This window comes from Melitaea cinxia, chromosome 11 (assembly GCF_905220565.1).
Source record: "Melitaea cinxia chromosome 11, ilMelCinx1.1, whole genome shotgun sequence".
Classification (NCBI taxonomy): Eukaryota; Metazoa; Arthropoda; class Insecta; order Lepidoptera; family Nymphalidae; genus Melitaea; species Melitaea cinxia.
This window is the reverse complement of record NC_059404.1, coordinates 16,381,125-16,397,746: the sequence shown is the minus strand read 5'-3', so window position 1 is coordinate 16,397,746 and position 16,622 is coordinate 16,381,125. Positions and strand designations below refer to the sequence as shown.

Sequence of the window (16,622 nt, the reverse complement as noted above, 5' to 3'; positions counted from 1 at the left end):
ATATATTTATATTTATTTATTTATTGTTTATTAAAGTCTATTGTCGTCGTTTATGTCCAATTTTGTCGACATTGAGCTCATTAAATTAAAATAAAACACAATCTCAATTTACTAAATCTGTTTAAAGACTATATAATCTCGAGTAATAAAATGGTTGCAATAAAGAACAACTGAGCAAACAACAGCCCCAAGCTCTCTCGCTAATGAGGACGGCTCCTAGACTTCGTTACAGCGAGAGTTTGTTGAGATAACGATTTCTAAGATTTTGCTAAACTAAAGTTTAACTTGCGGACTTTAAGCTCTTTGACCACCCTTACTTACTGTTAAGAAGCTAGAAAATTTATTTATTGGTCATCTGGAAATTTACAGCTACTGAGTTTTTAAAAAGAGTATGCTTTAGTAGTAAGTAGTTCTTTATTTATTTTAATAAGTCATTAATGCCCGCCGCAACTTGGTTACCCGGTAGATATCTGGTAGAAATTTTGTGTGCATATCGGGTAGATCTGAGAATCGAACAACATATTTTTTTTTCATATCCCTCACTTATAATGGGGGGAGGGGATTAAGGGGGTTAATAAAATATTATGAGATTTTGTGTGCATATCGGGTAGGTCTGAGAATCGGCAAACATCTATTTTTTCATATCCCTAAGTTATAAGGGGGAGGGGGATCAAGGAGGTTAATAACATATATGGCAAAACAACGTTTGCGGGGTCAGCTAGTATGTAAATAAGATTCGATTGTTGTGTACTTGTATTATTAGATAAAAGACACGTATGCACATACACTTGGAACATTTTAAAGGAAATCGCAACTGTGCATGACAAGTCACGTTCGAACGTGACAACAAGATTTGACGTGACTGCACGATGAGGAAAAATGTCGCTCCTCAACCTCTCCTTTTACGTATTTTGATTTTGAACGCTGTCACTGTCGAAAAAAGTTTATAATACAATCGTGAGATATTTTAACAACATAATTGCACCTTTTTTGACTACAATTTGTTTATTTCAAATTAAGATGAAAGTCGATGGGAAGATTCTGCAAAAATGCTATATGTCAGAATAATGTGTTGTTCAGTATTACTGAAAATAAAACTTCTCTTTAAATAAGAATAATAATTATATATTTATAACAATTTAGTCAATCAATAGGCGATACTAATTTCCTTTTTTTTGTACCAATTTTAATTTTGACGATTCGTAATTTGAACACTAATTACATTATTATTAGTAAATCTCTAGAACACAGCTTGATACATCTAAAAGACGTTAGTACGAAAGTATTTCGTAATTTTTAATGTTGATAATTTACAAATGTAACAGCAAAAATGATACCTTTAGTAAGTAAACCTAATTCTTTACAAACACGATTTCTTGAATGAAAGTACTTTTACCTGATAGCCAAAACAACTACAAGCTTTTTTTTACACAACTAGGTCGGCAAACAAGCGTACGGCTCACCTGATGGTAAGTGATTATCGTAGCTTGTAGACGCTTCAGAATCGTACTTACCATAAGATCACAACACTACTTAAAATTAGCATTATTTAGCTGTGATCTTCGTTAAGTTCGAGGTACTTCCCCAGTCGGGATGCTCCAAATTTTGAGCGCGATGTTACCTGCTATGCTCTACCTCAGCTAAAAGAAGTTTGAAAGCTGATACAGAACGCCTTTACAATTATAACGTCTTGAATGGGTAATTTTAATAATACTTCTATTTATGTATATATTTATGTGTTTTTTGAAGGAAAATTTATTGCGAACTGTTGTTAACTATTGTTTAGTTCTCTGGTACGACTATTGGCTCAAAGTATTATCGCGAAGATTTTGTGATTAGCCACAAAGGTAATTTTCGAGGCTTAAAATTGTCTTCGAAACTTAAGAGTATTTGTATAGGATTTAGTAAGCGATCCTTAATCTTAGGGTTTAACTAAGCCATGTAAACAGAATAATATGTCCAGAACTTTCAAATAGTTCGTATGATTATACAAATCATAGTGAATCCCTTAAAGGTATTGCTAAACGCAAGACTCAAAAATGCCTGCACAAATTCGGATAATTTAATAATACATTTTTTTAATGTGTAAAAAGGACGTGGTTACGGCAATAAGAATATAGCGACCCCCTCACTTCCCGTGGGTGTCGTAAGAGGCGACTAAGGGATAACACAGTTCCACTATAACCTTGGAACTTATAAAGCCGATCGATGACGGAATAACCACCCGACTGCTGGCTTTGAAATACACGGGCCAAAGACGGGCAGCAGCGTCTTCGGTGCGACTAAGCCAGCCCTGCGGTCACCAACCCGCCTGCCCAGCGTGGTGACTATGGGCAAAACACACGAGTTCACGCCATTCTTTGTGCGAACTTGTGGAGGCCTATATCCAACAGTGGACTGTATTAGGCTGAAGTGAAAAAGTATTTACGGAGCAAAAATTATTGCACAAAAATGTGACAATTTCAGAAAACCTAGCTTCAGAGTTATTTTATACGTTTACAGTTAGAAAGGATCGTCGGGTTACCTAGAAGTATAATTATTATAATCATTATTGAACAAAAAGAGTTCATAGAAAAAAATAAATAATTCTTTAACTCCTGAACTGGCAGTTTCGCTTTGCAGAAGCCAGTACCTAGTATAAAGTTTAAATTTCGAATAAATATTTGCACAAGTAGTTCTCTTGTTTTGAATCCAGCATCTAGTTCTAAAATCTAAGTATTAAGTTTAAAATTTCATGTTTAAATTGAAAATAAGCGTTTCACTCATAAAGGCTATTGAATATTCGTGTTTGGAACGAACTGCCCTTGTCAACTTTCTGACGTAAACTTTAATTTGAAAAGTGCTAAACTATTGCCTTGACAACTGGTTGATTATTTAACATTTCACGAACGTTCAGTTATGTTGATTTATTTATTCAATGCTTCACTATACATATTTATTTTATTAAAATAGAAATACTCTAGCCATGATTTATATCTTAAATAAATTTTACTTTGTACATCTTTAGTCAATTACTATCTAAGTTTAGATCTTTCTTCTCGGCCAGTGAACAGACGTTTGCAGTTACTCTCTCTATTTTCCCAATTCCGTTTACACGAACGGCAGAAGTTGTCAGAAGGTCTTTAATAAATAAACTCGAAATACAAGATTTTAACCTTTAACGGTCGCTCATAACAGTTTTACTACAATGTGACGTTGCAAGCGTATTATGATCAAGGTCACGGGTAAAAGTATTAGAATAATAATCGTGATATGTCCTGTACAGCTAAAGTTATTCATATTCGAAATACAGATTTTTTTCTAGCACTCTCTAAAATAAACAAACAGTGATATATATGTATAATCATAGTAAATAAATGGAGGAGGCTGGTTGAGGATTGCAAAAACCGGGATGTTTGGCGCGAACTTGGGAGGCCAACACTCACCAGTGGACTGCGATAGGATGATGTAATGATGATGACGATAATAAAAAAAGAGAATTTTATTGGTAACAAATAAATGTACAATTCACACTTTTACAAATCACCTGATGGTAAGCGATTGCCGTAGCTTATAGACACCTGCAACACCAGAAGCATCGCAAGCGCGTTGCCGACCCAATCCCCAATCCCCCCAGGAGCTCTGGTCACCATACTCACCAACAGGAACACAATACTGCTTGAAAACAGTATTATTTTGCTGTGGTCTTCTGTAAGGTCGAGGTACTTACTACCCCAGTCGGGCAGCTCCATATTTTGAGCAGGAAATTCCTGCTGTGCCCTACCTCAGTTAAATATAACATAAAGAAATGTATTTACAATTAAAGTGCACCTGTTATGTGAACTAGTCTGATAACTGTATCTCAGAATAACAGGATTAAATAAATAATTGACGAAGACTTTATAATTTCCCTTTTTAAATACAATAACATGCGTTGCGTAAAAATTAAAATTTAATTCTCTTCATTTAAAAGCAATTTTCTTCAATCGAAAATTGGTTTTGTTTCACACAAAATTGTAATTGAATCCTTTTGAGACAAAATAGTAAACTCGCCATTGTAAATGAGATTAGTTTTATTCATCAGATAGCTATTGTTAGCCAGTTTATGGCCAGATAAATATTTTAGGTGACCAAATACGGTCAAATTATGCTTGATGCAGTAGCTAAATTGTGGCTACATTAGTGCTTACACAGAGTTCAATGAACGTTGAGGTGAACCACATGTAAGGACAGTTTACCATTAGACATTATTGTTACATTATGTATATTAGAAATATTTGGAGCAAAGCGAAGTGAAGGAGGAGTGAATGAAACAGGTGAATGGCATATTTTATATCACAGTTTTTCTTAAATTAAACATTATTGTCTTAAGGTCAAAGATCGCAAGTTTCCACTCAGGGTCTTTCCATCATGCCTCAGAAAGTACGTTAAGCTATTATGTGTGTGTGTGTGTGTGTAGACACACACACACAGCAAAAGTGAAACTTGTGTGTGAAGTGACTCAGCAAAAGTAAAACTTTTGAAAAGTAGCCTACGAGAAATTTTCTTCATCGAGAGTATAAAATACAGTATTATGTATTCTATCTCACTCTCTCGCTGACTTATTCCTATACATTTGTGTGTTTGTTTCTTTATCGTGCGCATTTTCGTGTCATCGAGTTTCAAATCACGATTCCAAAAAAAGATTTACTTCTAAAGTTTTTATTACAATATATTGTAACAAACTCGAGTTTGACTTCGGCCTATCGCAGTCTATTGATGGATATATGCTTTCCCTCAAACTCGAGTTTTACTTAAATAAATTATTTGAAGTCTCTACACAGAAACTTGTAAACTATAGTAACAAAGTTATTGAGTGAAACGTTACAAAGTGCATCAAAATGACGTCGATATCGAGCGGTAAAGTTAAAAGGTAGTAATATCGAAATTTCTGTTGCGTTGAGCGGGTTAAGTTCACTTATTGCTTAACTTAACTTTGTTAATATGTTATTAGGTATATGAAATGTAGTACTTGCTATAAAGGCACATCAACCACAACTTAACAGTCTATAACGTATCACTGATAGGAAAGGCCTCTTCCTTCGTGCAGAAGCATGTTGGCGGCCAATTTTTATACGTGCTACTTACGTGCTCTCCGAATCATGGTAGACATACCTACAAGGACAGACACCCTCTCCGGTCATTCTCGTATATTTGTACAAGTACAAACATCAATGTACTATTTTGATGATTGATTAATTTTGCTGTGTGGCTACGGGTGCTGTGTGGCTACGGCACTAAAGAATTTAGCCACCCCCTCTCTCCCCGTGGGTGTCGTAAGAGGCGACTAAGGGATAACAAGGTTCCACAACCACCTTGGAACTTAAGAAGCCGACCGATGGCGGGATAACCATCCAACTGCTGGCTTTGAAATACACAGGCCGAAGACGGGCAGCAGCGTCTTCGGTGCGACAAAGCCAGTACTGCGGTCACCAACCCGCCTGCCCAGCGTGGTGACTATGGGCAAAACACATGAGTTCACGTTATTTTTGGCGTAAACTTGTGGAGGCCTGTGTCCAGCAGTGGACTGTATAGGCTGTAATGATGATTAATTTTACTCATTTTCGGTGAATTCATTAACTAAAGTAAGTATTTTGGCCATGGCTTAGGAACGAATTAGAATTACAATATCTGTTAATATTTCAAAAACATTAAACTAATTCAATTCATACAGAAATTGTTTTAGCTAACTTCATATCGTGTTTCAGACGGAGCTGTCATTCCAGTTATTGAATCAAAGTGATTAGCGAATTGTTGAACAAATTTAAATAAACGAACTCAAGGATTGAACTGAAGTTACTGGAATAAACGTTTAATTTCGTTTGTGGTTGAGATTGTAGTTTCGCTATGAGCTTTGATTCCCTTCATAATTGGTATGTCTAGATCATGCCTGTTAAGCTTTCAGTGATGAGGACCACTAACTGCTTAAGGGGGACGGACATGTGGAGTATGATTAATTTACGTATAAAAAATTCAAGATTTCTTTGATTTCATTATTTTTTTTTTATTCTTTAAGAAAGTAGAATAGCACCACCCCCTTTCTTTCCATGGGGATCGTCAAAGGCGACCGAGGGATAAACCTGGCTCAAAATCATCAGGGTCCTGGAGAAGGAAAACTTCATTTGAAACCCGGAATGGGGTCTCCATCAAGCATTCGTGGAAAAATAACATTAAGTGGTTAAAGAATAATAATAGTCATAATAAAAATAATAAATGCGGCCATTTCAATCTCTCTATATGTTGGTCTAAAAAGAATTTTTTAAATATGTATTTATAGTTGTTTTTTTGATTTTTTTTTTGAATTCGATGGCAGATTATTTATTAAGAAAGGAATAATATATTCAAGCGTACGTTTTCCATAAAAATTACTATACCTAGGTATTTTTAATGTGTGATTTGTAATATTTCTTGTAAGTTTATAGTGACTCATTTTTATTTGAATGTTTGAATTAAAATATTGTTCTATTAATAATTTATATTTTATTTTAGTATGTATTGGCACTACTTTGCAGTAGTTAAATAATTTCAAGGAATTGTTTTTGTATTTATTTCTTATGTATATGGATACGATTATTTTTAAGATTCATAATTGGAGATGATAGATTCTATCGAGATGTGATTTAAATGTAAGACCGTAGGTGTGCTTAGTCCATGAGATATAATAGATTCACCTAAAGATTTATAAAACATTAATATTATAGACAGTAATGTAAAACAAATTGACTATGTCAGTGCATTGCATAATCGTATATAGTATTATAATAAAAATGGACCGATAACTGTTTTATTACAACTAAAGATTTAATACATAGTTATATTCTACAAGTATTATATTTTTCTTTGATTTAAAGATGTTTATTCAATTTACGCTTGCATGTCGTGTATCAGGGATCTCAGCTCCAGTTTTTGTACCTGAAACAAATGAGAGATAATGATTAAATGAATGAATGAAATTTCTTCATTGTACGCCAATTACAAGTAAGTAAAGGTTATACATTTAATTAACTATTATTATATTATAACTTAGTGATATAATTTATATTGATGACGCGTTGGCACAGCACTGGTTTGAGTTTTGTTTAACAAACATTTGTATTGACCATACAGTTAGCCGTGGTCTGGGTGTTCGTGCAGTCCTTGTGGGTCTCCTCACCGTGCCTCGGAAAGCACGTTAAGCCGTCGGTCCCGGTTGTTATCATGTACACCTGATAGCGATCGTTACTCATAGTAGGGAATATATCCTCCAACCTGCATTGGAGCATTGTGGTGGATTAAGCTTCAATCCTTTCTCCTATATCCTATTAATTAGAGTACTTCTAACATACTAGCACCCACACCCACACAACACACACACACACACACACACACACACCACCTAACCCATATTTTACCACGAATAACATAAAATATACTAACCTTAGATATACAAAGTTACTATCTCATATAATATTGTTTACAACAAAATTGTTAATGCCCGTATGATGAGAATTGAAATGTACTTTTTTAAGGCGTGGAGACCTGGTGTCCTGAAACACAGGCCTCGAGCCTAGCTTAGGCACCAGTCTCCCACAATATTAGTTCTCATGTTATTATGTACCTATCTAATGTCCTGTTAGCAATATTGTGGTGAGAAAATAAATAAATCTTATTATTATTATATGCCCAGCAGTGGGACCTTACAGGCTGAATGCAACTATTAATTGGTCTTGTAATGTTTTGTTTAATTTTTGAAAATATAACTATAAATTCGCTATGCAAATCATACTGTACTGGAATAACATGTACATTTCGACACCAGCAATTTATACTAAGCTAAGTCATAAAGATGAACTTTACAATAGAGGCTTATAAAAGGAAAAAACGTGATACCTTTTATATTAATTAAGAAACTTATTTGACATTTGGTATCTTTAATAGTTAATTTATTTATTTCAATTTACATTTTTTAGTACAAATAAAACACATTTTATCAAGTTCGCATAAAAAAAACAAAGATATCTAAAATTCGAGTTGGCGTAATATAAATTGTTGGTGTCGATTTATTGAACGTACACAGAGGTGTGTGAAGAGTCTCATAAGAAAGTTTGAAGACGCGTTAGCGCAGCGGTAATAGTACCGGCTGTTACGCTGGCGGTCGCGGGTTCGATTCCCGCTCACGACAGACATTTGTATCGACCATATAGATGTTAGTCGAGGTCTGGGCGTAGTGCTTGTGTATTGTGTGTATTTCCGGACCCCCAACACAGGAGAAAATCCTACTGGGGGATCCGTTGAGTGTGAAGCGTTTATTAATTTCTTAATTCTTAAGTCAATTGGATCTTACTTGAGTTTTATCAGACATCAGTATTGTCGACATTATTAGTAGGTAACTATGTACATAATATGTTCGACTTAATGTGAAGTACATCATTCCACTGTCACAGCATTTATTATTACGTAGTATAAAATAAAGTCGCTTCCCGTTGTCTGTATGCTTAGATCTTTAAAACTACGCAACGGATTTTGATGCGGTTCTCTTTAATAAATAGAGTGATTCCAGAGGAAGATTTATATGTATAATACGTGCATAATATAGTAGAGGATAGTTTTTGCAATCGTGCGAAGCCGGGATCTCTAGTTAATTATATAATAATCGTCACACATAAATCGGTTAAACACTGTCTGCCAATAGACGACCAACCAATTTTAATTTAATTCAGTTATATATATTTTTTTATTTAAATTTAATTTTTGGTGTTATTATATATGTATAATTAAAAAATTTTTTTTAAAGATTAGAAAGTCAGTATGATAGTCTGATTTAACTAAGAAATTCTAAACAAAATTTAATTACGGTCAAAACATTTTGATCACGATCTGCCAATGTGAAACCCTAGTGAGGAGGAGAGGGGACGTGGAGACTGCTATCGCTCCAAATTGCTGGTAGATATATTTTACTCACGTTATAACTAAATTGGCTTTGTTAGTATAGTACTTATAATGCCACATATTTATAGTCTACTTTTTATGACATCTCATTATATCATATATCTCATTATATGATAATTTTCTCGACTTTGGAATTCTTTGCCCTTGTGGATTAGACGTTCTCAATCTCTTCCTATTTTTAAGGAATCCATTAAACAACACTTTCTTAAAATGAACGGGATTTAATCCTTTGCTTTAGGTTTCCAGCCTTATGATTATCTTCTTCTGTCACGTATGTAGTATGAACTTATGTGTGTATGTGTGTGTATGTATGTATGTAAACAATCTATCTATGTAGGTATGTATGTGTATTTATTGAGTTGTTTCCTATTATTGTTTATAAATTTAAACTGTACGCCTACACCGTCAATATAATTATCATCTCCTTTGCCCTGAGGTTGCCTGGAAGAAATTGCTTTTAAGCAATAAGGCCGCCTTTTGTACATTTTTTTTCTACAAATTATTTTTAATGTTGATTGTTTATTTTATTTGTTGGTTGTACAATAAAGTGTAAATAAATAAATAAATAAATAAATATTTTTTCTACCCTTAGTAGAGCACAGTGCAGTGACCCTAACATACCATTTAGGCATATAATGTGACGCCGAAACCTTCAATCGAATTCCTCTACGATAAAATACAATTCAAAGGAAATCTTGCTTTAGAAGTTCAACACATTTCTGAAAGGTTTCTGTAACTCTCGCGATATAACTGGACCGAAATAATCAGTGTTACGTCAAATCATGCGGAATGTAGGGTAGCTGAGATTGATCGGTGATAACGGATTTTAAGAAAACTAGCTGTGTCCGCGACTTCGTCCGAGTGGAATTTAACAAAAAAGTTATTGTTCAGTTCGAGTTATAAAATAAATGAATTTCTAAAATAAAAAGCCTAAGTTACTCCTTATTACTTCAGCTATCTGCCAGTGAAAGACTCGTCGAAATCAGTTCAACCGTTTCAGAGAATAACCGGAAACAGACAGATAGACAGACAAAAATTGTAGAAAATGTTATTTCGGTATATGTATCGTGTATATATCGTGCATTAAGTAAAAAGCGATTATTTTAATATTACAAACCGACACTCCAATTTTATTTATTGGTACCTATAGATATACAGACAAATATTAATTTTATATAGATTAAATATCTACGCATTTCAGTCGATATTTTTTGCTATAAATATACATCCATTTGCATTTATTGAAAAGTGGTTATTTTAGTATCACAAACAGCAACCTTCAATTTTATTTATTTATATAGATTAAAAAGGTGACCTCTTTAGTAACCTTTATTAAAAACATGATTAATTATTGCGAAAATATTAGCTTTAATCCGGTAAACATAGACTTAATAGAAAATTGAAAGGACAAAAAAAATCACGTTTCAAAAAAGATTTAATTGTTTTCTTGTCAGCAAAATAAACAACAGTTTTAATGAGCGGGTGCTTGAGCAACTAAATCTCTAAATAAAAAAAATGTACACTGTTAAACGTAAAAAAGTAGCGATCAATACAAATTTCGCTTAGATGCAGTTTATGAAGTTAAAAAAAGTATTTTATTGTATAGTAATATATAACTAACTGATGACACAAACGTTGAAAATATTTTTTAATATTTCAAATATGGTTCAGCGCAATTTTTTATATTTTCAATAAGTCAGAACATATGAAAGACTTAATGAAATACCCAATCGGTCTGTTCTCGAGTTTAGCGTTTAGTAGCATAATAAGGGTTTCATTTTTATTTGTGTAGAAAATAATATTATAAAGAGCCTTTAGATTTTTTTCCTCAATATAACGCGGGTAAAACCATAGTTCACAGCTAGTAGAAGATATGAATGAACTTTTTAAGGTGAACGATGTTTGCCATTATCTTTATGTTAATACATGAAGCAAAAATTTTGTACCCATTTTACGAAAATGTGAGGACGGAGGAATATGAAATTTCTCACACTTATAGTTTATATAGAGAAGGAGTGCAGAATGCTAATATTTTTTTTATAATTATGTAAAAAAATACATTAAATTAATATAAAAACATTACACACACTACCATATATTTGACACACACTAATTATAAAAGCGACAGCCGAAGGTTGCAAAAAAAAAGCAAAGTTTAATTTAAAATTAAATTTATTATTACTAAATTATAATTAATTAATTACACGTGACAACGGTTCGATGTGAGAAACAAGAGTGACTTAAAATTTAAAGATCGCTCAGTCGGAGCATCGGGTTGTTTTGGGTTCTTCGTGTTGGGTCGTTTTCACACGGTGCCCAGGTGCGATGCTCAGGTGCGATGGTGGGAATGTTTCGAAGCAAACTCCGGTCAGCAAATCCCGGCGTAGAGCGTTTCGTAACACACTCATAAATATACTCTTTTGTTTATTATTATAGAAGTATAGTCTTTGACAACAGAACCTTAATAATGTTCAAACTTATAATTTAAATTAAGTATTTTATTAAAGCATTTGTCATTGAATTGAGCTCTGGTCTCAAAAAAAAAAAAAAAAAAAAAAATTATAAAGTACGCTTCATAAACTAAGTAACTCAAAAATTATATTAGCTTTTTTTCGTTGCAATATTAACTGAATTAAAAAATAAATAATTCCATAGTTGTAAAAGAAAATTAAAAAGTAATTTTTTCCCTCAGGCATGTTTCGTAAACATTGATAAAGTTCGCAATTCATCAAAGATATCTTTTTTTTAAATTGTTTTCGATATTCAATTTAGTTCAAAGAAAATTTATTAATTCAATAATTTTTTATTATTGATGTTAGAAAACAAAATCTTCAAAAGATTTATAAAACATTAAACCTTGTTAACAGTCTCTTGGAACTTTTGCCGTGTTATTACGTAAATTCAAAATTTCATTTCACGTACTGTTTCGCATATTGTTATTTGTTTATAAGGTAATAAATATACATGTGTATATTTTTTTATCGGTGCACAGTTTATATTGATTAACAATCACAAAATTTAAAAAGTTACTCATAAGAAATTTTTATTATAGATACTTTATTCAATTCAAAAAATACACGTAAAAACAATGTAATAATAAGGTTTATGGCCTCTTTTACCTCCATACCAAGAAAGAGCTTCAAGGATATTTATTAATTTTATGTCACATTATGTAATATCTTAAGTTTCATTCAATCTTAAAGTTTACTTACAGTTTTTTAATTAGTTTCTCGGTATATTATTAACAATAAAACATCCATGACTAAACTTTTTGGTAGTCCTCCCGTGACTATGGTTGCTGTCGGCATCAACGCCATAAACCTCAGGCATCTAAAAAATAAACCGCGATGAAATTCGAAAAAGTTGTTTCTTTTTTTTTATGTCACCGGGTCGGCAAATAAGCGTACGGCTCACCTAATGGTAAGCGATTACCGTAGCTTATAGACACCTGCAACACCAGAAGCATCGCAAGCGCGTTGCCGACCCAATTCCCAATTCCCCCCAGGAGCTCTGGTCACCTTACTCACCAACAGGAACACAATACTGCTTGAAAATAGTATTATTTAGCTGTGATCTTCTGTATGGTCGAGGTACTACCCCAGTCAGGCTGCTCCATATTTTGAGCTGGAAATTCCTGCTGTGCCCTACCTCAGTTAAGTTTCATTATAATAAATAAAATTCGCGTAAACATTAGAAAACAAAACGTAAACTTATTCGTAATTAAAAACTTTAAATTAGTTATATTATTCTACCCTAAGATTGATTTTGTAAGGTGGAGCAATTAATGGTTTATATAAAATTTTAATAATTATATAAATCGTTTTAAGACTTAGGTCGTCAATCTCAGGGTAACGTTCTTTGTTTCACATTGAATTTAAATCCATACCACTCTTAAGCCTCATAGCTAAGAGACTATAGAGGATTATTGTGATAGACATCTGTGTACCTCGACTGCCCTTGTTTTATTGAAGTTCATAATAGAGATAGGATTAAAATAATATTTTTAAGAATAATATTTATTTAAAAAATACAAAGTTACATCGAAATTTTACAAAGCTGATTTTTTAATATTTGAAGAAATCCATGGTAAACGGTTTTGGTGTTACGTTAAGTACTTATTGTTTTATTCACCGACTGTTTTTATATCTATTGTAATATTGTTTGTTTAACCAAATAAAGGGAAGAAAAGAAACTCAACTTAAGAATTAGCTATTAACAAATACTTGCAGCACAAATCAAAATACATTTTCTTGCTAAATACCCAGATATATTGTATTCGACCGAAGAAAATGACCAATCAACGATATTTAGAAGAACAAAAGATTACCAAATTTTTTATTATTTAAGTTTATAATAGAAAGTAGTTTTTTAAGATTATAATTTCATAAGATTTGAAAATTTACATATAAATTTTTAAATATCTGTACTTAATCAGACTTTATATAACAAATTTTCATCAAAACGTCAAAACTACGTTATCATACGTTATCTTTTTTTTTCTATAATTGTGTTTGCCCGCAAACGAAAAAAAAAAACGATTTCAATTACATCAACATATAATAAAACGGAGGTAGACGAAAAAATAGTCATATAAATACATAATACGCGTTATCAAAAATTACTCAAAAAGCAGTCATCAGATCTCGATAACATTTAAATGAGGCCACAAGACAAGCATCAGCTTTCGATTAACATAAGAATCATCAAAATCGTTATACCCAGTAAAATGTTATGCGATATAATACAACGTAGGTCGACGAAAAAATTGTTAAATACGCATTATTTGATTATACGCATTATTTTCAACTCGAAAAGTACTCATCAGATCTCAATTAAACTTAAATGGGATATAACACGCACCACCCTTTGATAAAAAATCCTGGAAATCGGTCCACCCAGACAAAAGTTCTGAGGTAACATACATTATAAAAATAAAATTCAATTGAAAACCTCCTCCTATTTTGGAAGTCGGTTAAAAATATTAAAAACTCAAAAGTTTTCAACTCAAATATTAAACAGTCACATGGAGCTATCTTATAAAATCATTTAATTAGTATACTTTGATTTTCTTCGATTGAATTTTGATAGGAACGGTATTTTCGTTCTGAAATTAGTTTTGAAAGAGTTATACTTATTGTTTATATTGGAAAATCATCTTGACAGTTTTTTTTAATTTCAGTGACTTGCGTATAACTGTCAAATTTCATTTATAAAATAATTTTATTACGGTTGCTATCATGTACACCTGATACCGATCGTTACTCATAGTAGGGAATATATCCACCAACCCACATTGGAGCAGTATGGCGGATTGAGCCCTGGTCCTTCTTCTACACGGAGAAAGAGGCCTTTGACCAACAGTAGGATGTTACACGCTGAAGCGAGTATTTGCTACTGTTTGATCAAGTTTTCTTACATTGTTACACTAACAGGATAACGTGTTTGCTTTAATATGATACATTTTGAAATGTAGTCTTTAATAATATTAAAATTGTCATTTATCATAAATGTAACAACTGCTAGCAAACCTAATAAATAAAAAAATAGACATTTTCAGCCTAGCTATCAAAATTTACAAACCCTAAATAGATTTTTTTTTAAATCTTTTGTAAAAACGATTAAAGTATTCGCTTTTTTTACTTCAAATTTGAATTGTAAAATTTTATACAATATTTTATATACGCACTGCAATCGAAAATTAAATATTAATTTATTTTCTATTTTTGAAATTAACGTAGAAATTGTATATCTGTGGTGGTACATACATGCAGATATTATAGGATAAAGCATAAAATAATTTAAATATGAATTGTGCCTGACTATATCATAAATTTTAATTTGACGTTCCACTTGTATTGTAAGAATAAAATGTGCATTATAAGTATTTAGATGACCTGAGTTTTTAATTTTAGTTTGTATGCTGCTCGATAGATGTCGCTACAAGCTTAATAATTTATTAATGTAATTATTTTTCATGGAGCCATTAGTTACGAAAAGAAGTGCTAAATGCACTTATATAGAACTAGCTGTGCCCGCGGCTTCGCCCGCGTTGAAATTAGTGTGTCACAAAGTTTTCCCGGCAAACTTCCAGTGAAAATCTCATCAAAATCGGCTTAGCCATTCCGTAAACCTTCCTCTTGCCAATGGTGGAGCCCTCTCTCCAATGGTGAAACCGCATGAAAATCCGTTCAGTAGATTTTGAGCGAATCGATCACATAAACTTTTGGAGACTTTGTTTTATAATACACTAACTGTTGCCCGCGATTACGTCCGCGTGGTTATGCAGATATGCATTACTATTAAGATGTTTAACGCAAATTATTTTTTTATTTCAGTCACTTGAAATGCTTATCAAACTGAGTAACTTTTTAAAAGGCACAATTTAGTATAATTTAATAGTTATTTTTATAAAATCTCTGTATACGCATTTCGTTTTTAGTTTTATTTTCAGGCTGCATATGTTTCATACAAACTATCAACCCCAATTAAACCCCCTTAGAGGTGGAATATCGTAAAATCCGTTCTTAGCGGACGTCTGCTAACTATATTCTACCTCCCTGCCAAATTATATATTTGTCCAACCTGGATAGATAGACCATCCAGCGGTTTTTGAGTTCTCGTGATGAGTGAGTTAGTGACCTTTCTCTTTTATATATATATAGATTACGATTCATTTTTTGGACACCTTCTCACCATCTATAAAGCATAAATTTTAAATTTCAAGTCTCTTACTTCAAAAACATAGGACTTTCATACAAACTTCCAACCCCCGTTTTACCCCCTTAAGGGTCAAGTTTTGTAAAACCCGTTCTTAACGAATGTCTACGCTCTCTAAGGAGCCTATCTGCCAAATTTCAAGTTTGTAGGTGTTATAGTTTCGGAGATTTCGTGATGAGTGAGTCAACCTACCATCCCCCGATTCAACCCCAAAAAGGGAGTTGATTTCTAAAGATATATTATTTGGACACCTTCTCATCATCTATAGAGCATACATTTTAAATTTCAAGTCTCTCACTTCAAAATCATAGGACTTTCATACAAACTTGCAACCCCCTATTTCACCCTCTTAGGGGTCAAGTTTCGTAAAATCCGTTCTTAGCGGATGCCTACGTCTTATAAGGAGCCTACCTGCCAAATTTCTAGTTTGTAGCTGTTATAGTTTCGGAGATTTCGTGATGAATGACCTTTCGCTTTTATATATATAACTAGCTGTGCCCGCGGCTTCGCCCGCGTGGAAATCAGTGTGTTACAAAGTTTTCCCGGCACACTTCCAGTTAAACTCTCATTATAATCGGCTTAGCCGTTCCGTAAACCTTCCTCTTGAACCGCATGAAAATCCGTTCAGTAGATTTTGAGGAAATCGATCACATACACTTTTGGGGACTTTGTTTTATAATACACTAACTGTTGCCCGCGACCACATCCGCGTGGTTATGAAGATATGCATTACTATTAAGATGTTTAACGCATTTTTTATTTCAGTCACTTGAAATGCTTATCACACTGAGTAACTTTTTAAAAGGCACAATTTAGTATAATTTAATACTTGTTTTTATAAAACCTCTCTATACACCACATTTTTAGTTTTATTTTCAGGCTGCAGTATAAATAACCTATCGACGAATTTATATAACTGCTGTATATATTTCATACAAACTATCAACCCCAATTAAACA

The 16,622-nt window shown here is 32.8% G+C and overlaps 1 long non-coding RNA gene across 1 annotated transcript in view; it reads right to left on the bottom strand.

Annotated features, from left to right (window-relative positions):
* Positions 1-6,780: 6,780 nt before the first annotated feature.
* Positions 6,781-16,622, bottom strand: part of LOC123657910 — a 162,690-nt gene continuing 152,848 nt past the window's right edge. The window contains exon 2 of the long non-coding RNA XR_006743801.1: positions 6,781-6,930. This is a non-coding gene — a long non-coding RNA (uncharacterized LOC123657910). The remainder of the gene's footprint in view (positions 6,931-16,622) is intronic.